Below are 23,381 nucleotides of genomic sequence, written 5' to 3'. Positions count from 1 at the left end.
ACTGCAGTCAAGGTGTGGGGAGGAGGCAGAACTCCCTCATAGTCAGAGTGGAGAAAAAGAAGCAATGCCACTGAGGAAAGGCAGAATTAAAGCCATAATACCCAGAGTGGTGAATAACATAAAATAAAGACATAAAACACAAAACAAAAATAAAGATCAGAAGATCAGATACTTCTTGGCAGAAACTATGCAATCAAAAACACTATGGAAGCCACATCTTTAAAGTTTTGAAAGAAAAAAAATATCAATCCATTATTCTATACCCAGCAAAAAACTCAAAAGTAAGGTGAAATAAAGACATTTTCAAATAAACATATACTATATAGAAATGTCAAAGGAGGACTCTTCCAGCAGAATATGACACAAAACAGAAATTTGGATCCATACAAAGAAATGAAGAGTGCTGAATATGGTAACAATGAGGGTAAATGTAAAAAACAATTTAAAACTGTTTAAATAACTTTAAACGGTAAATGACTATAAAGTAAAACTAGTCACAATGTATCATGAGATTTATAATGTATATTCAACTAAAATATATGAAAACTAACAGCACGAAGGTTGGGAGGGAGGAATGGAAATATATAGTTGTATAATATACTTGAAATGATATAATATTATTTGAAGAGACACATTGATACATTAAAGATGGTTATTATAAATCCTAGAACACTCCCAACACAATTTTTTGAAGAATCTTTTAAAAATAATGAATAAGTAATAATGTAGATAAAATTAAAACAGAAATAATCTTATCAAAAACAAGGAAAGATGAGATGGGACAAATATAAAATAAATAGCAATATGGAAGATTTAAATTTAGCCTGATCAGTAATTACATTAATTGCAAATCGCTTTGTTTCTTACAAAATTAAAAATGCAGGATACTCATTATTCTAGAGATCTGCAAACTCAATCTTTAAAAACTATACTTAACTTATGATTTCTACTTAAAAGGCAGAGATAGACAGAACGAATTTTTTTAAAAAGAAGACCCAGAGAGGGCGGGGCAAGATAGCGGATTGGTGAGGTGTATGTTTTAGTTACTCCTCCAGGGAAGTAGGTAGAAAGCCAGGAACTGCGTGGACTGGACACCACAGAGCAATCTGACTTTGGGCATACTTCATACAACACTCATGAACATGTGGAACTGTTGAGATCAGCGAAATCTGTAAGTTTTTGCAGCCAGGGGACCCGCGCCCCTCCCTGCCAGGCTCAGTCCCGTGGGAGGAGGGGCCGTCAGCACTGGGAACAAGAAGGGAGAACTGCAGTGGCAGCTCTTATCAGAAACTCATTCTACTGATTCAAACTCCAATCATAGATAGACTGAGACCAGACACCAGAGAATCTGAGAGCAGCCAGCCCAGCACAGAGGAGACAAGGATAGCAAAAAACAGCAAGAAAAACCCAAAAATAAAAGCGGAGGCTTTTTGGAGTTCCAGTGAACACAGAAAGGGGAAGGGCAGAGCTCAGGCCCTGAGGCTCATATGGAAATCCCAAAGAAAAACTGATCTCTCTGCCCCCTGGACCTTTCCTTAACGGCCCTAATTGCTTTGTCTCTTAGCATTTCAATAACCCATTAGATCTGCCAGGAGGGCCCTTTTTTTTTTTTTTTTTTTTTACCTTTTTTTCTTTTCCTAAACAATTACTCTAAGAAGCTCAATACAGAAAGCCTCAAAGACTTGCAATTTGGGCAGGTCAATACAAGAGCAGAACTAAGAGAGCTCTGAGACAAAAGGCAATAATCCAGTGGCTAAGAAAATTCACTAAACACCACAACTTCACAAGAAAAGGGGATGTCCTCTCACAGCCATCATCCTGGTGGACAGGAAATACTCCTGCCTGTCGCCGGCCCCATAGCCCAGAGCTGCCCCAGACAAACAAGTGTGATGGAAGTGCTTCCAATAACACGCATACACCACAAAATTGGGCATGGACATTAGCCTTCCCTGCACCCTCAGCTGTTTATCCCAGAGTTGGGAAGGTGGAGCAGTGTGAATTAACAAGCCCCATTCACCCATTATTTCAGCAGACTGGGAGCCTCCCTACACAGCCCTGCAGCCCAGAACCACCCTGGGGGGGCAACACTCACCTGTGACATAGCACAGTCATCCCTCAACAGAGGACCAATGGGTGCAGGGCCTGGAAGAGGGACCCACTTTGAAGTCTCAGGGGCCATACGCCAATACCAAGGACTTGTGGGTCAGTGGCAGAGACAAACTGTGGCAGGACTGAATGGAAGGATTAGACTATTGCAGCAGCTTTAAAACTCCAGAATCACCAGAGAGATTTGATTGTTAGAGCTGCCCCCCCATCCCTGACCGCCCAGACACACACCCCATATACAGGGCGGGCAACACCAACTACACACGCAAGCTTGGTACACCAATTGGACCCCAAAAGACTCACTTCCCCACTCACCACAAAGGCAAAGCAGGGGAGAACTGGCCTGAGGGGAATAGGTGGCTTGTGGATGCCATCTGCTGGTTACTTAGAGAAAGTGTATTCTACGAAGCTGTAGATCAGACAAATTAGAGATAAGGATTTCAATTGGTCTACAAATCCTAAAAGAACCCTATCAAGTTAAGCAAATGCCAAGAGGCCAAAAACAACACAAAATTTTAAAGCATATGAAAAAACCAGACGATATGGATAACCTAAGCCCAAGTACCCAAATCAAAAGATCAGAGGAGACACAGTACCTAGAGCAATTAATCAAAGAACTAAAGATGACTGACAAGACCATGGCATGGGATATAAAGGACATGAAGAAAAGCACAGCACAGGATATAAAGAACATCAAGAAGACCCTAGAAGAGCATAAAGAAGACATTGCAAGACTAAATAAAAAAAATGATGATCTTATGGAAATTAAAGAAACTGCTGATTAAATTAAAAAGATTCTGGATACTCACAGTACAATACTAGAGGAAGCTGAACAATGAATCAGTGACCTGGAAGATGACAGAATGGAAAATGAAAGCACAAAAGAAAGAATGGGGAAAAAATTGAAAAAATCGAAATGGACCTCAGGGATATGATAGATAAAATAAAACGTCCAAATATAAGACTCATTGGTGTTCCAGAAGGAGAAGAAAAGGGTAAAGGTCCAGGAAGAGTATTCAAAGAAATTGCTGGGGAAAACTTCCCAATCTTCTAAACACCATAAATACACAAATCATAAATGCCCAGTGAACTCCAAATAGAATAAATCCAAATAAACCCACTCTGAGAAATATTCTGATCACACTGTCAAATACAGAAGAGAAAGAGCAAGTTCTGAAAGCAGCAAGAGAAAAGCAATTCACCACATACAAAGGAAATAGCATAAGACTAAGTAGTGACTACTCAGCAGCCACCATGGAGGCGAGAAGGCAGTGGCATGACATATTTAAAATTCTGAGTGAGAAAAATTCACAACCAAGAATACTTTATCCAGCAAAGCTCTCCTTCAAATTTGAGGGAGAGCTTAAATTTTTCACACACACACAAATGCTGAGAGAATTTGTGAACAAGAGACCTACCTTACTTCAGATACTAAAGGGAGCCCTACAGACAGAGAAACAAAGAAAGGAGAGAGAGACATGGAGAAAGGTTCAGTACTAAAGAGATTTGGTATGGGTACATTAAAGGATATTAATAGAAAGAGGGAAAATATATATGACAAACATAAACCAAAGGAAAAGACGGCTGATTCAAGAAATGCCTTCACGGTCATAACGTTGAATGTAAATGGATTAAACTCCCCAATTAAAAGATATAGATTCGCAGAATGTATCAAAAAAAATGAGCTATCAACATGTTGTGTACAAGAGACTCATCTTAGACACAGGGACACAAAGAAATTGAAAGTGAAAGGATGGAAAAAAATATTTCATGCCAGCTACAGCCAAAAGAAAGCAGGTGTAACAAGATTAATCTCAGATGAAATAGACTTTAAATGCAGGGATGTTTTGAGAGACAAAGAAGGCCACTACATACTAATATAAGGGGCAATTCAACAAGAAGAAATAACAGTCATAAATGTTTATGCACCCAATCAAGGTGCCACAAAATACATGAGAGAAACACTGGCAAAAGTAAAGGAAGCAATTCATGTTTCCACAATAATTGTGGGAGACTTCAACAAATCACTCTCTCCTATAGATAGATCAACCAGACAGAAGACAAATAAGGAAACTGAAAACCTAAACAATCTGATAAATGAATTGGATTTAACACACATATACAGAACATTACATCCCAAATCACCAGATACACATTCCTCTCTAGTGCTCACGGAACTTTCTCCAGAATAGATCATATGCTGGGACATAAAACAAGCCTCAATAAATTTAAAAAGACTGAAATTATTCAAAGCACATTCTCTGACCACAATGGAATACAATTAGAAGTCAATAACCATCAGAGACTTAGAAAACTCACAAATACCTGGAGGTTAAACAACACACTCCTAAACAATCAGTGGGTTAAAGGAGAAATTGCTAAATATATAGAGACAAATGAAAACGAAAACACAACATACCAAAACCTATGGGATGCAGCAAAAGCGGTACTGAGGGGGAAATTTATACCACTAAATGCATATATTAAAAAAGGAAGAAAGAGCCAAAATCAAAGAATTAATGGATCCATTGAAGAAGCTAGAAAATGAACAGCAAACCAATCCAAAACCAAGTAGAAGAAAAGAAATAACAAGGATTAAAGCAGAAATAAATGACATAGAGAATAAAAAAAAATTGAGAGGATAAAGAACACCAAAAGTTGGTTCTTTGAGAAGATCAACAAGATTGACAAGCCCCTAGCTAGACTGACAAAATCAAAAAGAGAGAAGACCCATATAAACAAAATAATGAATGAAAAAGGTGACATAACTGCAGATCCTGAAGAAATTAAAAAAATTATAAGAGGATACTATGAACAACTGTATGCCAACAAACTGGATAATGTAGAAGAAATGGACAATTTCCTGGAAACATATGAACAACCTAGACTGACCAGAGAAGAAATAGAAGACCTCAACCAACCCATCACAAGCAAAAGAGATCCAATCATGTCATCAAAAATCTTCCCACAAATAAATGCCCAGGGCCAGATGGCCTTCACAGGGGAATTCTACCAAACCTTTCCAGAAAGAACTGACACCAATCTTACTCAAACTCTTTCAAAACATTGAAAAAAATGGAACACTACCTAACTCATTTTATGAAGCTAACATCAATCTAATACCAAAACCAGGCAAAGATGCTACAAAAAAGGAAAACTACCGGCCAATCTCCCTAATGAATATAGATGCAAAAATCCTCAACAAAATACTTGCAAATCGAATCCAAAGACACATTAAAAAAATCATACACCATGACCAAGTGGGGTTCATTCCAGGCATGCAAGGATGGTTCAACATAAGAAAATCAATCAATGTATTACAACACATTAACAAATCAAAAGGGAAAAATCAAATGATCATGTCAATAGATGCTGAAAAAGCATTCAAAAAAATCCAACATCCCTTCTTGATAAAAACACTTCAAAAGGTAGGAATTGAAGGAAACTTCCTCAATATGATAAAGAACATATATGAAAAACCCACAGCCAGCATAGTACTCAAGGGTGAGAGACTGAAAGCCTTCCCTCTAAGATCAGGAACAAGACAAGGATGCCCGCTGTCACCACTGTTATTCAACATTGTGCTGCAAGTGCTGGCCAGGGCAATCTGACAAGACAAAGAAATAAAAGGTATCCAAATTGGAAAGGAAGAAGTAAAACTGTCATTGTTTGCAGATGATATGATCTTATATCTGGAAAACCCCAAGAAATCGACGATACAGCTACTAGAGCTAATAAACAAATTAAGCAAAGTAGCGGGATACAAGATTAATGCACATAAATCAGTAATGTTTCTATATGCTAGAAATGAACAAACTGAAGAGACACTCAAGAAAAAGATACCATTTTCAATAGCAACTAAAAAAGTCAAGTACCCAGGAATAAACTTATATAAAAGACCTATACAAAGAAAACTACATAACTCTACTAAAAGAAATAGAAGGGGGACCTTAAAAGATGGAAAAATATTCCATGTTCATGGATAGGAAGGCTAAATGTCATTAAGATGTCAATTCTAATACCCAAACTCATCTACAGATTCAATGCAGATCCCAATCAAAATTCCAACAACCTAAGTTGCAGACTTGGAAAAGCTAGTTATCAAATTTATTTGGAAAGGGATGATGCCTCGAATGGTGCTAAAGACACTCTAAAAAAGAAAAACGAAGTGGGAGGACTTACACTCCCTGACTTTGAAGCTTATTATAAAGGCCACAGTTGTCAAAATAGCATGGTACTGGCACAAAGATAGACATATAGATCAATGGAATTGAATTGAGAATTTGGAGATAGACCCCCAGATCTATGGCTGACTGGTCTTTGATAAGGCCCCCAAAGTCACTGAACTGGGTCATAATGGTCTTTTCAACAAATGGGGCTGGGAGAGTTGGATATCCATATCCAAAAGAATGAAAAAGGACCCCCTACCTCACACCCTACAACAAAAATTAACTCAAAATGGACCAAAGATCTCAATATAAAAGAGTACCATAAAACTCCTAGAAGATAATGTAGGGAAACATCTTCAAGACCTTGTATTAGGAGGCCACTTTCTAGACTTTACACACCCAAAGCACAAGCAACAAAAGAAAAAAACAGATACATGAGAAACTCCTCAAGCTTAGAAGTTTCTGCACCTCAAAAGAATTTCTTAAAAAGGTAAAGAGGCAGCCAACTCAATGGGAAAAATTTGGGGGAACCATGTATCACAAAAGACTGATATTTTGCATATATAAAGAAATCCTACAACTCAATGATGATAGTTCAGACAGCCCAATTATAAAATGGGCAAAAGATATAAAAAGACACTTCTCTGAAGAGGAAATACAAATGGCCAAGAAACACATGAAAAAATGTTCAGCTTCACTAGCTATTAGAGAGATGCAAATTAAGACCACAATGAGATACCATCTCACACAAATTAGAATGGCTGCCATTAAACAAACAGGAAACTACAAATGCTGGAGGGGATGTGGAGAAATTGGAACTCTTATTCATTGTTGGTGGGACTGTCTAATGGTTCAGCCACTCTGGAAGTCAGTCTGGCAGTTCCTTAGAAAACTAGATACAGAGTTACCCTTCGATCCAGCGATTGCACTTCTCGGTAGTAATACCCGGAAGATCGGAAAGCAGTGACACGAACAGATATCTGCACGCCAATGTTCATAGCAGCATTAGTCACAATTGCCAAGAGATGGAAACAACCCAAATGTCCTACACACAGATGAGTAGATAAACAAAAATGTGGTATATACACAAGATGGAATACTATGCGGCAGTAAGAGGGAACAAGCGTCGTGAAACATATGACAACATGGATGAACCTTGAAGACATAATGCTGAGCGAAATAAGCCAGGCACAAAAAGACAAATATTATATGCTACCACTAAATGTGAACTTTGAAAAATGTAAAACAAATGGTTTATAAATGTAGAATGTAGGGGAACCTAGCAATAAAGAGTAATTAAGGAAGGGGGAACAATAAGCCAATAAGAACAGATAAGCTATCGTGGGTAAATTTAATGTTCTGGGAATGCCCAGGAATGACTAAGGGTCTGTTAGTTTTTCATGGGTATAGTCGGAACAAGTTTCACAGAAATGTTGCTATATTAGGTTACTTTCTTGGGGTAGAGTAGGAACATGTTGGAAGTAAAGTAGTTATCTTTGGTTAGTTGTCTTTTTTTACTACTCCTTGTTATGGTCTCTTTGAAATGTTACTTTATTGTATGTTTCTTTAAATTTTTTTATTTTTTTTATGTTTCATACAGTTGATTTAAAAAACAAAAAAAACGGAAAAAAATATGCAGAGCCCCCTAGAGGAGCTGGCGGAGAATGCAGGGGTATTGGCCTGCCCCACCTCGATGGTTGCTAACATGACCACAGATATAGGGGACTGGTGGTTTGATGGGTTGAGCCCTCTACCACAGGATTTGCCCTTGAGAAGACTGTTGCTGCAAAGGAGAGGCTAGGCCTCCCTGTAACTGTGCCTAAGAGCCTCCTCCCTAATACCTCTTTGTTGCTCAGATGTGGCCCTCCCTCTCTAGCTGAGCCAACTTGAAAGGTGAAATCACTGCCCTCTCCCCTACGTGGGATCAGACACCCAGGGGAGTGAATCTCCCTGGCAACGTGGAATATGATTCCTGGGGAGGAATGTAGACTTGGCATCGTGGGATGAAGAACATATTGACCAAAAGGGGGATGTGAAAGGAAATGAAATAAGCTTCAGTGGCAGAGAGATTCCAAAGGGAGCCGAGAGGTCACTCTGGTGGGCACTCTTACACACAATGTAGATAACCCTTTTAAGGTTCTAATGAATTGGGGTAGCTGGTGGTGGATACCTGAAACTATCAAACTACAACCCAGAACCCATGAATCTTGAAGACAATTGTATAAAAATGTAGCTTATGAGGGGTGACAATGGGATTGGGAAAGCCATAAGGACCACACTTCCCTTTGTCTAGTTTATGGATGGATGAGTAGAAAAATGGGGGAAGGAAGGAAACAAACAAACAGACAAAGGCACCCAGTGTTCTTTTTTACTTTAATTGCTCTTTTGCACTTTAATTATTATTCTTGTTATTTTTGTGTGTGTGGTACTGAAGGTGTCAGGGATTGATTTAGGTGATGAATGTACAACTCTGTAATGGTACTGTGAACAATCGAATGTACGATTTGTTCTGTATGACTGTGTGGTATGTGAATATATCTCAATAAAATGAATATTAAAAAAAAAAAGAAGACCCAGATAGATTCTGTCTAACACATACACACACACACTTTATTATATAAAGGCTTAGATAGGTTAAGAGTAAAAGGAAGCATAATCAAAAGCACAGTTGAGTGACTATATCAATGTCAAACCAAGTAAATTTCAGAACAAGGAATATATCCAGACAAAGAGGAAAATTTCATAACAATAGTCATTTAATCAAGAAGACATAAATAACCGTAAATGTGTATGCCCTTAACACTAGAGCTTCAAAATAAGCATAGCAAAATTAATATAAACAAGAGGAGAAATAGCAAATCCACATTTATACTCCTTTAACGTTTCAACACTGCTTGCTCAGTAATTGACAGAACAAGTAATCCTACCCTGGCCCCCCAAAAGAAATTGAAGTCCTGAAAAATGCTTCATCCAACACCTGAATGTATATTCTTTCATGTGTATATTGAATATTCATCAAGACAGACTATATTCTAGGCCATAAAATAAATCTAAACAAATTAAAAAGGGCTGAAATCATACAAAGTGTGTACAGTATTAACAAATGAAATGAAATTAGGAATCAATAACAGAAATATATCTGGAAATAATGAAAGAAATAAATCTTTTCCGCAAATATTAAGAGAATTAAGGAATACTTCTAAGTAATCTATGAGACAGAGAACAAAATCACTAGGGATATTAGAAAATACTTGGAATCTAATAAACATGAAAACACAACATGTCAAGATTCCAGTGATTCAGCTAAAGCAAAGGTTGGAGAGAAAATCTAGCATTAAATGCGTATGTTTGGGGTTTGTGGCCTCACGTCAATTATCTTAAGATTCAACCTTAAGAAACTAGGAGGAAAAAAAAAAGAGAACAAGAGAAAACTAAATTTGAAGCAACCAGAAGGAAGGAAATAATAAAAACAAGGGTCTAAATGGATAATACAAAGATAGAAAAACACTAAAGAAACCAAAAGGTTTCAGAAGGTGAATAAAAGTAATAAACCTCTAGCTGGAGTGATGAAATAAAAAAAGGAAAACAATCAGAGTTATCACTTACAGTTGGGTGAGTCACATCTCCACGGACACTGAACAAATAGGTTCCAACCCAATCCACACTAATACATCTGCCCCCACAAGAATGCATTAAAGAACATGGCTTTTTCTGGGGGACATAAATATACAAACCAGCACAGGTATCATCTCACAACAATAAGAATGGCTGCCATTAAACAAACAGGAAACTACAAATGCTGGAGAGGATGTGGAAAAATTGGAACTCTTATTCATTGCTGGTGGGACTGTATAACGGTTCAGCCACTCTGGAAGACATTTTGGCCGTTCCTCAGAAAACTAGATATTAAGTTACCCTACGATCCAGCAATTTCACTTCTCAGTATTTACCCATAGGCTGTGAAGGCAGTGACATGAACAGATATTTGTATACTGATGTTCACAGCAGCACTGTTCGCAATTGTCAAGAGATGGAAACAACCTAAATGCCCTTCATCAGATGAGTGGATAAATAAAACACACAATGGAATACTACACATCAGTAAGAAAGAATGAGGTCGTGAAACATATTACAACATGGATGAATCTTGAAGACATAATGCTGAGTGAAATAAGCCAGAGACAAAAGGAGAGATAATTTTATGTTACCTCTCACGTGAACTCTGTGAAAAATGTAAAAGAAGTGTCTTATATTGTAGAATATAGGGGACCTAGAGACAGACAGCAGCTAGTAAAAGGGGAACAATAATCTATTAAGAGCAGACAAGATAATGAGGGTGATCTTGATATGGGAATGCTCAGAAGTGACTATGGTTTGTTAATTTGCTTTTGGTATGGAAGGAGTATATTGGAAGGAATTAAGTTATTTCAGGATATTTGTTTTTCCCATTGCTTTGCTTTGTTTTGTTTGGAAATGCTTTTTTTTAGTTGATCAAGTCAAAAAAAAGATTTCACTCGTCATGGCTTACAAGGTCAATAATCATTAATCGTTTTTATTTCTGTAGACTAGCAACAAACAATTTGATATTGAAATTAGGAAGATAATACCATTTACAACAGCATGAATACACATGAAATACTTAGGGATCAATCTGACAAAATATGTGTAATATTTTTACACTGAAAACCACAAAATACTTCGGAGCATAATGAAAGAATATTTACATAAATGAGAAGACATACTGTATTCATGGTAGGAAGGCTAAAACTTTGTGAAGATTACAATTCGCCCCAAATTGATCCACAGACTCAACCGAATCTCAATCAGAAGTCCAGCAGAGTTTTTGTAGAAATTGGATAAGCTGATTCTACAGTTTATATGGAAATGCAAACAATTTAGAATAGCAAAAACAATTTGAAAAAGAGGAATGACGCTAGATATCTCAGTCTACCTAGCTTCCCATACTACCTTCGACATCTTCATTTTGACACCAATTATGTAAGTTCTAATTACATATTAACATCTATTCCTTCTACAAGAAGAGTTCCTTGAGCTCTTTTTTTTTTAAATCTTTGTATGCCCAAGGCCTCCACCAACTCTTGAATATAAAAGAAGATAAAACTTACCAACTTCTCAATAAATGTTTAACAAATGAATGAAAGAAATAATATCACTGCTGATCAAAGCATTTTAAAAATCAGCTTTACCGAGGAACAGTTTACATACAATGAAGCTAAAACATTAGTTTGCGGTATTAGTGCTAGCAGTGCTCAGGCTAAGACAGACACACACACACACACACACACACACACACACACACACACACACACACACGTACACACATATTTAAGCCAGGTTTATCAGCGTATAACATACATACAATAAAATTCTTTTTAAATGCACAGTTCTGTGAGTTTTCCTAAGTGTTCTATCATCCCTCAAACTTCCCTTGCGTTGCTCCTTTCTAGAAATCCTTCCCTTCTCACCTGTAACCTGTGAGTTCTATTGGCCTGCTTTCTGTCCCTACAGTTTTGCTTTTTACAGAATGTTTATAGAACTGGAATCATACAGTAAGTAGGCTTTTGAGTCTGGCTTATTTAACTTAGCATAATGTATCTGAGAATCATCCATGTTGTTACATGTCTTAGTTCATTCCTTTTTATGATTGAATAAGATTTCACTGTATGGATGTACTACAATTTGTTTATCCATTCACCAGATGAAGGAAATTTGGGTTGTTTCCAGTTTGGAATAATTATGAACAAAGCTACAACAAACATTCATGTACAAACTTTTTGGTTTTTGTAAAAGTAACTTTTCATTTCTTTTGGATAAATAACCTAGGGAGATGGGATAGCTGGTCATAGGGGGAAGCGTTATATTTAACTTCATAGGAAACAACCAAACTGTTTTCCAAAGCAGTTGTTCCATTTTGCATTCGCACCAAGAATGTATTAGAGATCTAATTGCTCTATATTCTTGTCAGAACTTGATAATATCAGTTTTTTTTTTTAAGGGATTCAAGTAATAGGTGTTTAGTGATATCTCACTGTGTTTTTAATTCGTGTTTCCTAAGTGACTAGTAATGTTGAGCATTTTTCCATATACTTACCACCCGTTTATCTTCCTTGGGGTTGTGTCTGTTCTATTCCCTTGCTAGTTTTAAAAATTGAGTTATTTTCTTATTATTGAATTTGGAGAGTTCTTTAGACATTCTAAATATAAGTTCTTTATCAGAGATATGTTTGGCAAATAAATACTCAAAGTCTGTAGCATGTCTTTGCATTTTTAAACAATCTTTTGAACAGCAAATGCTTGAAACTTTGATAACGTCCAATTCATCAATATTTTCTTTTATGGATGGTACTTTGGATATCATATCTAAGAAATCTTTGCCTAACTCAATGTTACAAAGAAATTTCCCTATGTTTTCTTTTAGAAGTTTATAGTTTTAGGCTTTACAATTAGGTCTATGATTCCTTTGAATTAGTTTTTAGTGGAGGAAATGTTCTAGCTTCTGTTTGTGAAGTATGGATCAAGGCTTATTGTTGTATATCTGGATATCTAATTGTTACAGCACCATTTGTAGCTGAGCATTATAGAACCTTCCCCCTATTGAATGTATTCTGTATTGCTTACAAGTCTCTTATCTCCATTCACTATGCTTCCCATTGTTAGTACACAAAGAAAACTGAGGAATCCTGCATGAGGCTTTTCTTTCTACATTCAGCTATGTAACGGTGGGGATAAATTACGATAGTCAGTTTCTCTCTTTTATAACTGCACAGCTTTCAATATCAAATGATACTTTACAATTATAATATGAAAAGCCCCACAAAAGTATCATTATCATTATCTGGCTTGTTTAAAGTTTTTCACCTCTAAAACTTGGATAATAATACCAACAATGAAAGGTTTTGAGGATTAAATGAGATTAGGATGTAAATGTGTCTAGGGCAGTACCTGGAACACAGTAGACAATCAATAAACATTAGTTTCTTTTTGCTCTTCTTCTTAGACCACAAATACGATAGCAAAGCTAATAAATAAAAAATCTAAGTACGTTCCATTTATTTGAGTGGTATATTAACAGGTTGAGCTAGTTATCAAAATAATGGAAAGAAGAAAACCCAGCTAACCTTGTGTATAGACATATGAAGTATAAATTTAGGTAGCATCTGATGGTGAATAATTATACTATGGTTTTGTGGTTCTGAATCTCTGAACTCATTCCTTTAAAAAATGGACACTAAAGTGCTAGGCCATTAGGCATCTGTCAAAACACGATATGCTGAAGAACACATATTCTGAAACTTGGAGTGAGTTCTGGTCTTGTAAAACTCAAACTGTTTCATAAAAATGATTTAAAAATAGAAGACGGATCTGCCTAAGCCTTTCTGGACACAATGAAAACACCCAGAAGACAAGAAAAAGACACAGGTGGGGTCATTACATTGCCCCAGGCACAAATGCTTTCTGTCTTAAAATTCTGAATTCTTTCCAGATACAAGTTCTAAACTTTCTGGCATCTGCTGCATAAATGCATCTCAGTATTTGGCAAAAGTCAAGGGAAGCATTAATTTTGCATGGAAATCACTTTTAAGAGATCTTGGTTTAATTTTTCTCAAAAGACTACATAAGTAACTTCAGTGATGAAAGTATTTGAAATTTGTTGGCTCTTCTGACAGAACAAACCCAACAAGAAAGACCTTCTTTTAAAAAAATTCCCCAATATTAAAATATTGAAGTTCCACAGAAGTGGGGGAAATGTTCTAGCTTCTATATAAACTCACAGTATATATACATACTCTATAAATGTATTCACATATACAGGAAGAAATTAGGAAACATGTATTTGATGCTATTTTAAACTTACATTTGCTAAATATTTGTGTGGTTCTGGAACAAACTCTCAGAATAGTCTTTTAAATCAAAGGGTTTTTAAAAAGTAAAAAGGCTTTATGAAATCTAGAGTTAGAGTAAGAAATGAATGCTATATTAAAAAACCACTCACACCCTTACACTTATACTCAACTAATTTCCAACAAAGGTGCCAAAGTAATTCAATGTTAAAAGAATAGTCTTTTTAACAAATGATGTTGGTACAACTAGATACCCACATGAAAAACGATGAATTTGGACCCTCGCTTCATACCATGCAATAATTAATTCAAAATGGATCACAGGCCTAAATGTGAGACTCTTAGAAGAAATTACAGGAGTAAATCTTTGTAATCTTGCTGTAAAGAATGATTTCTTAGATATAATACCAAAAGCACAAGCAACAAAAGAGAAAAAAGAAAGGTAAACTGGACTTTGTTAAAATTCAAAATCTATGCTTTTCAAAAGATGCCATTAAGAAAGTGAATAGTCAAATCAAAGACTTGGAGAAACTATCTGCAAAACATATATTTGATAAAGAGAAAATATCCTCAAATTGTATATATCTGAACTGGTATCCAGAATATTTAAAGAATTTTTACAACTCAATAATAAACGAATTTTTAAGTGAGCAAAACATTTTAATAGACATTTCTTTAAAGAAGATATACCAATAAGCATATGAAAAGATTCTTGACATCATTAGTCATTAGGGAAATGCAAATCAAAATTACAGTGAGATAGCACTTCATATCCACTGGAATGGCTTTAATCAAAAAACACAGACAATAATAAGTCTTGGTGAGGAAGGAGAGAAACTGGAACCCTCATACATTGCCTATAGGAATGTAAAATTGTGCAAACCACTTTGGAAAATGGTTTGACAGTTTTGTAAAATGTTAAAAAGAGATTTACCATGACCCAATAATTCTACTCCTAGGCATGTACCCAAGAGAACTGAAGACATGACCACACAAAATATTGTACACGAATGTTCAAAAAGCATCATTCATAATGGACAAAAACTGGAAACAACCCAAATGTCCATCAACTGGTGAATGGATAAATAAAAATGTAATATAGCCATACGATGGAATATTATTTGGCAATAAGAAGGAACAAGGTACTGATACATGCTCATGTATTAGTTTCCTGAGGCTGCCAAAAGAAATTATGACAAACTACATGGTTTAAAACAACAGAAATATATTCTCTCGTACTTCTGGAGGCCAGAAGTCTGAAATCAAGGTGGCAGTAGGACTGTACTCCCTCTGTAGGCTCTAGGGGAGAATCCCTCCTTGACTGTTGGCTGTTGGCATTCCTTGGCTCCTTGGCTTGTGGCCATATCACTCCAATCTCTGCCTCCATCTTCACATGTCCTTCCCCTCTGTTATGTCTTCTCCTCTTCTTTCTCTTTTAAGGACACTTGTCATCAGATTTAGGTCCCACCTTGATAATTTAGAAGATCTCATCTCAAAATTCCTTACTTAATTACACATGTAAAGACTCTTTTTCCAAATAAGGTCACATATACAGGCTCTAGGGTTTAGAATGTGGACATATGTTTTGGAGAATCAGCACTCAACCCACTATATGCAACATGGGTGAACCTCAATAAACCTATGCTAAATGAAATAAGACAGACACAGAAAATCACATTTGTTTGATTCCATTTATATGAAATATCCATAAAAGGCAGATTAATGGCTGCCTAGGGCTGGGGGTAGAAATGGGGAATGACTGCAAATGGTTTCTTTCGGGAGGATGGAAATGTTCTAAATTAGATAATCATGATGTTTGTACAACTATGCAAATATACTAAAAATCACTGACTTCCCCTATCTTCTAATAGTTTCAGCTAAATAAGTACAGCTGAAATTCTGTGCCAGTTTGAACTGCTCTGGACCCCAGAAGAGCCATGATCTTTCAATACAATCTTGTTAGATGGTACCTTTTGATTGAGTGTTTCTATGGAAATGGGACTTACCCAATTGTAGGTGAGAACTTTGATTAAATTATTTTCATGGAGATATGACCCCACCCATTCCAGGTGGGTCTTAATTAGATCACTGAAGTCCTTCAAGAGAGACCATGGAAACAAGGAGCTCAGAGAAGCTGAGAGAGACATTTTGAAGTTTTCCCCCAAGTGAAACTAAGAGACAATATAGACACCTACACTTGGAGATGCTGGGAGACGCAGAAAGAAGGATGTTTGGAGATGCTAAGCTAAGAGATGAAGCCCAGGGTTTGCCCCAGAGAAGCTTAGAGAGGACTCTCAGATGCTTAGAGAGAAACACCCCAGGAGACTCTCAAGCAGAGAGTTGAGAGAAGCTACGAGACACAGAAACAGAGAGACATTTTGGAGAAATCCATTTTGAAATGCAACCCGGAAGAAAAGGACCAGCAGACTCCAGCCATATGCCTTCCCAGCTGATGGAGGTGTTCTGGACACCATTGGCCTCTCTTCAGTGAAGGTATCCTCTTGTTGATGCCTTAGTCTGGACACTTTAATGGCCTTGGAACTGTAAATTTGTAACCTGATAAATCCCCTTTATAAAAGCTAACCCATTTCTGGTATTTTGCATAACAGCAGCTTCAGCAAAACTGAACGAAGTCCTATTAAATTCCCAGGAAAGACTAATATATATTAATTAAACATTTCTGAGTGACACTTTATGAAACCTCAGATGGAGAAGACTGATCAAATGGAATTGGAAGTGATTCCTAATTTAAACTATATCAATATTATCAGACAAAAATCACTCCTTGCCCTTGTAAATCAAATAACCCTAAAGCTCTTTACAAAGCACTTTTTAAATATTTTATTTCATTGAATCATACAGTAAGTGAAATCAGGATCTGATATAGCTGATATACAGATTAATGAGTGAGGGAGCATACACTACCTAGAGAGTTTCAGTTGAAGTGACCTACTGTACTACTGCAAGTGCTGTAATTTTCAACAGCTTCCTACCAATGTTAAATTAAAATCCCACATCAAGTGTTCCATCGCCTGTTTGTGCACAGAATGAAAAATATTCAGTATATATAGGTATATCAATATGTATTATATATTGATCTAATCTTTATCTCAATAAGTGATCTTAAGTAGAGGTGGGGGAGGGAGGTAAGGAAGGAAAAGTATATACTCAGATGTACATCCAAATTTGTTGAAGTGTAGGTTTCTTTTTCCCTCTAAATCTTTTAACCTACTGCAAAGCCCATGAGAAATGTAATGCAGTGTGTTGGGAGAGAACACAGGCAGGTAGATGCCAAGAACGGTTTTGCTCAAGATTATGATTATGGAGAACTTTATATACTTTACAAAATGCCAAATTAAAATCTTCCAAGGAGACTTTGACTTTGAAGACAAAGAAGTTTTGAGGTCTTTTATTTTCTTAATATTTACCATAGTTTTGTGCTCATAATAGGCTTTCAACAGAATGAAAATACTGTGCCACTTATATATAATTAAAAATATGTATAATTAAACACATATACATGTATATATAATCAGTACTGCTCTACTCTTAAGTTCTTCTGAAATGTTCTTGAAAATAATTTACTTCAATAAACTTTGTTGAGGCATGAGCTAAGTACTGTTCCTGGCCCTGAGGAAACAAGGATGACTAGGATAGGGCCTTTGCCTCCATGGAAATCACAATCTGGCTGATGAAAATGACTTACAAGCAACAGGCCATAGGGCAACAATTCAACAAATATATATTAAATGCTTTCTATAGACCACCTTGGTGGACACACAGGGATACAAAGATGCTTGCTCTCCAAGAACTCATAATCTAATGGGGGAGGAAAACTGGAAAAAAAGTCATCACATAATGAGGCAGCCACATGGAGAAGAGAAGGAGGTGCCTCACTGGGAAAGGTCTGGGAACAGTTCCACAGAGGTGTGACTTTTGAGAAGAGCTGAGATATATCAGTGAAATTCACAGATGGTAAGGGTAGGGAGTGAATCCTAGAAATTTGTGTAGAAATGCAAAGGAATGACAAGTAGGTTGGCTTGACAAGAGGATGAGGTGCACAATAGACATAACTGCAACAAATATTGGCAAGGATATGATTGTGAAGGATTTATGAGATGTATTAGGATTGTGGGCTTTATACTGTATAAGATTATGAAGCCACCATTGTAGAGGACTGAATTAAGTTACATAACCAGACCTTAATTTTAGAAAAATCATTGTGGGTGGCGCTGGGAGAGGCTGCCTAAAGGGAACAAGTCTGCAGGCTGGATAATACAGGTGAGAGATGCAACGGAGGAGGATGGCATATGAAGGAAAAATAGCACTGAGAAGGGCTAGGAGGGTGTGTCCATTCAGGGAGGCAGAGCTGTGGAGGGTATAGTATAAAATAAAAAATAATGATTTGCCTAGAGAAGGTAATGGCAGGTTATGGTTCAGATACCTACATGACATACAGGTGGAGAATCTTGTACAGGTTCTGAGTGAAAGGAATAAAATTGGGAGTCATTCGAAGATGGACAAAGATAAAACCATGGGAAGTGCTAAATGCAGGCAGCAAAAAGGAAAAAGAGCCAGAAAGGAGATAAAAAGGAAGTATGAGGAGAGACAGGAGAGGGTGATGTTAGGAGTGCCAAAGGAGAGAGTTAAAAGGAGGGTGTAATCAGGAGTGTGAAATTCCACAGACATATTAAGGGAAACAAGGAGTGAAAAGCCTTCATTGGATTTAACGGATAAGAAGTCATGTACAACCTCTACAAGAACAATTTTAATATAATGATGGCGGCAGAAGTCAGAATGCCATGGAATAGAGAGTGGTAGGTAAAGTGGTAGAGAGTAAGTGAAGAATGCTCATGCATAAAATGCCATTTAAATACAGATAGGAATCAACAAAACCTCCCTGTGATAAAAAAGAATAGAACTGAGGAAGAACCCTTGTGGAGAGGATATAACATTCAATTTGGCTCCTAAGTGATAAGGTGATAAGGAGGAAGTTAAGGGCAGAAGGAATACCGTAAGAAAACATACTGAGAGCAATGGTGAAGAGTCTGACAGAGAATATCACAGCACCTGTGAGTGTGTGCACATATGTATGTATGGAGATGATGATGGAAAGAGGATAGGACTAGACTGGGAAAGGCCTTGCAAGCAAAGTTAGGGAGTGTGTACAATACTCTGTATGCTTTGGGAAGGCAAAAGGCAGTCAACACCAATAAGAGGTTTGAGCCCATGAAAGGCAGGCCTGAACTCCCCTCCTGGGCAAGCAAGGAGACCCAAAGTCTGCTTGGACTGGTGCTCCAGGAACAGGGCTTAATTCATGGCTGAAAAGTAGGGAGCCAAGAAGGGATAAAGACAGTGAACAAGACAAAGGTTCTGGACCAACAGAAAAATGATGCTGATATTAATATAAATGGAGAAACCAAGAAGAAGAGAGATACATTAGAAAATGAAATTAATTATGCACCCGGTGCTTTTGATGGTACACATTTCTGACCAAATGGAAATGAAAATGAGGTCCCTGATAGAAATCGACTCTTCTGAAGCAGGAACCTAGAACAGACAGAAGAATTCTGTAATTCTCCCACTGCTTTTTGATGTATTTGATTGGGAAGCAATAAACTCACAATGAATCCATCTGGCACATAAAGCAAATCACTCAGTGCTTTCTCACTAATTAATAACTCTTACAACCTATATAAAGATAAGAAATCATATGTACATTTGGCCTTCAAATGCAGAGAAGGATGCAGTGTGCCTATAATTAGGGATGGCCACTTGATTTGTGTTAAGAAGTAATGCAAACTTCTGGGAAGATAGGATATAGGATAGGCAGAACTCACCCTTGACCGTGGAACAGTATAGGCATAGCTCACTCTCCACTATGGGAAAACTAGAGAAAAGGCAGAAAACAACCAGGACAGCAGTTCCAGGGTATGGGTGACCAGAGAGGGATGTCTACTTTATATAGGGAGGACATAGATGAAAAAGCAAAGAAACTATGACTGGGAGGTTGGGGCAAGTTTGCTCAATCATGACTACACCTGGGGCCAACTGCTATGTGCCACCCAGATTGGGCAGTGGAGGAGTGGCATGGACCCACTTCTGCTACCAGTTAGGGGGATCATCCCTCTCACTCCTGTAGCTTAGAGTTCCCACACAGGAACTCAGGAGCCAGCAGACTCATTTTATCAACATATAGTGACCTTGCTGTGATGCCCAGTGCCTACCCCCCAACCCTGAAGCAGGCCTCTGTGGGAACCTGGTTTGGGGGGAGTCTGGGGGGCCCTCCACTCAAGAGGAGAGAGAGTACACAGAACAGAGCTGATCTGACAATTGGCAGGCCGGACAGACAGTCTGGGTCCTGCTGCCTCCATTTTTTCTCCACTGAGGCTCAGAGCACTCACTTTATGCACAGATGTAGAGATGGGGAAAAGGAAGGGAGCTGCATTGCAGTGCCAGAAGCCTGTCTGCCCTGCCCCCCACCAGAAGGCCCATGGGTTCACACCAGCCTGTGTCTGGCATGCCAGAGAAAAGCAGGGAACTCCTGGGATGGCTGCGGGCTGGGGAAGTCAAAACTCTCAGTCCTGCAGCCCAAGATCATTCCACACAGGAGCCTGGGAATCACCAGACAATTGTGTCCACACACAGGGTCTCAGCTAAGGTGCACAGTGCCCACACCCTACCACCAGAGCTGGTGGCTTCCAGTGTGCATGGATACCTGTGGCCTTGACTGGACTGTTGCCTGGTTGGATTCCAGGCCAATGGGCTGCTGCAGTCAGGGAAAAGCAGGGATGTGGGGAAAAGGTAGCCCAACAGCACCATCTCCTGGGAAGGCAGGGAAAGTACACCCTGGCAAACTGCTTTTCTGCCCAGCCTTTAACAGACTTCCAACAATGGTTGCACCTCCTGAGTGAGGCCTCAGCCTTGGTTTGGCTGGGAATTACTGACAAACCAAGTGCCAATGGAGACCTTCAAAGCAAACCCAAGCAAATACAAAATCTTAGAAGAGCAAGGGAAATCAACTTTGAAAATAATTTTATCAAGTTAGTCAAATGTCAAGAACCAATAACAAAAAAAAAAAATCACAAAGCACATGAATCTGCAAGAACATATGGCCAAGCTAAAAGACCAAATGAAAAAGCTACAGGAAATACAGAATTTGGAACAACTAGTCAAAGATGTTCAAACAAATCTCCTGAATAACTTCAGTAGGTTGGCTAATGATGTAAAGGATATCAAGAAGACACTAGAAGGGCATAAAGAAGAATTTGAAAGAATAAACAGAAAAATAGCAGATCTTATGGAAATGAAAGATACTGTAGGTCAAGTCAAAAGTATACTAGAGACACAACAACAGATTTGAAGAGGCAGAAGAAAGAATAAGCAAACTAGAGGCCAGAGCAACTGAATTTGAATGCACAAAAGAACAAATGGTGAAAAGGATAGAAAAATTTGAATTGGATCTCAGGGAAATGATGGACAATGTGAAGTACACAAATATCAGAATCATTTGTGTCCCAGAAGGAGGAGAGTAATGGGCTAGGAAGACTATTTAAGAAGATAATTGGGGGAAACTTCCCAACCCTTATAAAAGACATAAATATGCAAATTAAAGAAGCCCAACAAACTCCAAATAGAATAAATCGAAACAGACCCACTATAAGACACATACTAATTGATTGTCAAATGCTGAAGAGGAGAGAGTCCTGAAAGCATCAAGAGAAAAGAGATTTACCACATTTAAGGGGAGCCACATAAGACTAAGTGAAGATTACTTAAAGGGCACCCTGGGAGACAAAAAGACAGTGGCACGATATATATAAGATTCTGAAAGAGAAAAGTTGCCAACTAAGAATTCTTTATCCAGCAAAGCTACCCTTCAAAAGTGAGAGTTTAAAATTTTCACAGATAAACAAGTGCTGAGAGACTGTATTAACAAGAAACCTGCCTTGCAAGGAATACTAAAGAGAGTTCCATTGGCTGAAAAAAAAAAGACATGAGAGAGAGGTCTGAAGGCGGGCACAGAATTGAAGGGTATTGTGCTGGTTTGAGTGTATTGTGTCCCCCAAATGCCATTATCTTTGTGGTCTTGTGTGGGGCAGGTGTTTTGGTGATGGTTGGATTTGCTTGGAATGTGCCCCACCCAGCTGTGGGCTATGATTCTGATGAGATGTTCTCATGGAGGCATGGCCCCGCCCATTCAGGGTGGGCCCTTATCGGTGGAGCTATATAAATGAGTTGACTCGGGGGGAAGAAAGGGAGTGCAGCTGTGAGTGACGTTTTGAAGAAGAGCAAGCTTGCTAGAGAGGAATGTCCTGGGAGAAAGCCATTTTGAAACCAGAACTTTGGAGCAGACGCCAGCCACGTGCCTTCCCAGCTAACAGAGATTTTCCGGATGCCATTTTCCATCCTGCAGTGAAGGTACCTGATTACTGATGTGTTACCTTGGACACTTTATGGCCTTAAGACTATAACTGTATAGACAAATAAACCCCCTTTTTATAAAAGCCTATCCATCTCTGGTGTTTTGCATTCTGCAGCATTAGCAAACTAGAACAGGTATTAATAAGGGTAACTTAAAGGATAAAAGGAGGGAGAGAGAAAAAAAATAGATCTGACAAATAGAAACTGCATGATAAGATGGTAAAATAAAGAACTGCCTTTACAGTTAACATAAGTTTAACATAACTTTGAATGTTAATGGATTAAATTCCCCAATTAAAAGACACAGATTGGCACAATGGATTAAAAAATATGGTCCATCTATATGTTGTTTACAAGAGACTCATCTTAGACCCAAAGATACAAATAGGTTGAAAATTACACAAGTAATAACCAAAAGAAAGCAGGAGTAGCTACACTAATATTAGATAAAATAGATTTTAAATGGAAAGAAGTCATAAGATACTGTGACAGTTAGGTTCATGTGTCAACTTGGCCAGGTGATGGTGTCCAGGTGTCTGGTTAAGCAAGCACTGGCCTAACCATTACTGCAAGGACATTTGTGGCTGGTTAATGAAACAGAAGGCTGGTTTATTAAATCACCAGCCAACTGGCTGCAGCTGTAACTGATTACATCAACAAAGGGCATGTCTTCCACAATGAGAGAATTCAATCAGCTGGATTTAATCCAATCAGTTGAAGACTTTTAAGAGAGACAGATAGAAGACCTTCACTTCTTCTTTGGCTAGCCAGAGAAGTGTTTCCTGAGGAGTTAAGTCAGAGTTTCCAGTTCATTTCCTGA

The 23,381-nt window shown here is 37.9% G+C and overlaps 1 protein-coding gene across 2 annotated transcripts in view; it reads right to left on the bottom strand.

Moving 5' to 3' along the window:
* The window catches only part of WDR70 (WD repeat domain 70), a 558,042-nt gene that overhangs the window by 202,375 nt on the left and 332,286 nt on the right, over positions 1-23,381 (bottom strand). The gene's annotated exons all lie outside the window — the stretch shown is intronic.

This window comes from Choloepus didactylus, chromosome 11 (assembly GCF_015220235.1).
Source record: "Choloepus didactylus isolate mChoDid1 chromosome 11, mChoDid1.pri, whole genome shotgun sequence".
NCBI classification, from domain to species: Eukaryota; Metazoa; Chordata; class Mammalia; order Pilosa; family Megalonychidae; genus Choloepus; species Choloepus didactylus.
The sequence above is the reverse complement of the archived record's forward strand: the minus strand, read 5'-3'. Positions and strand labels throughout refer to the sequence as shown.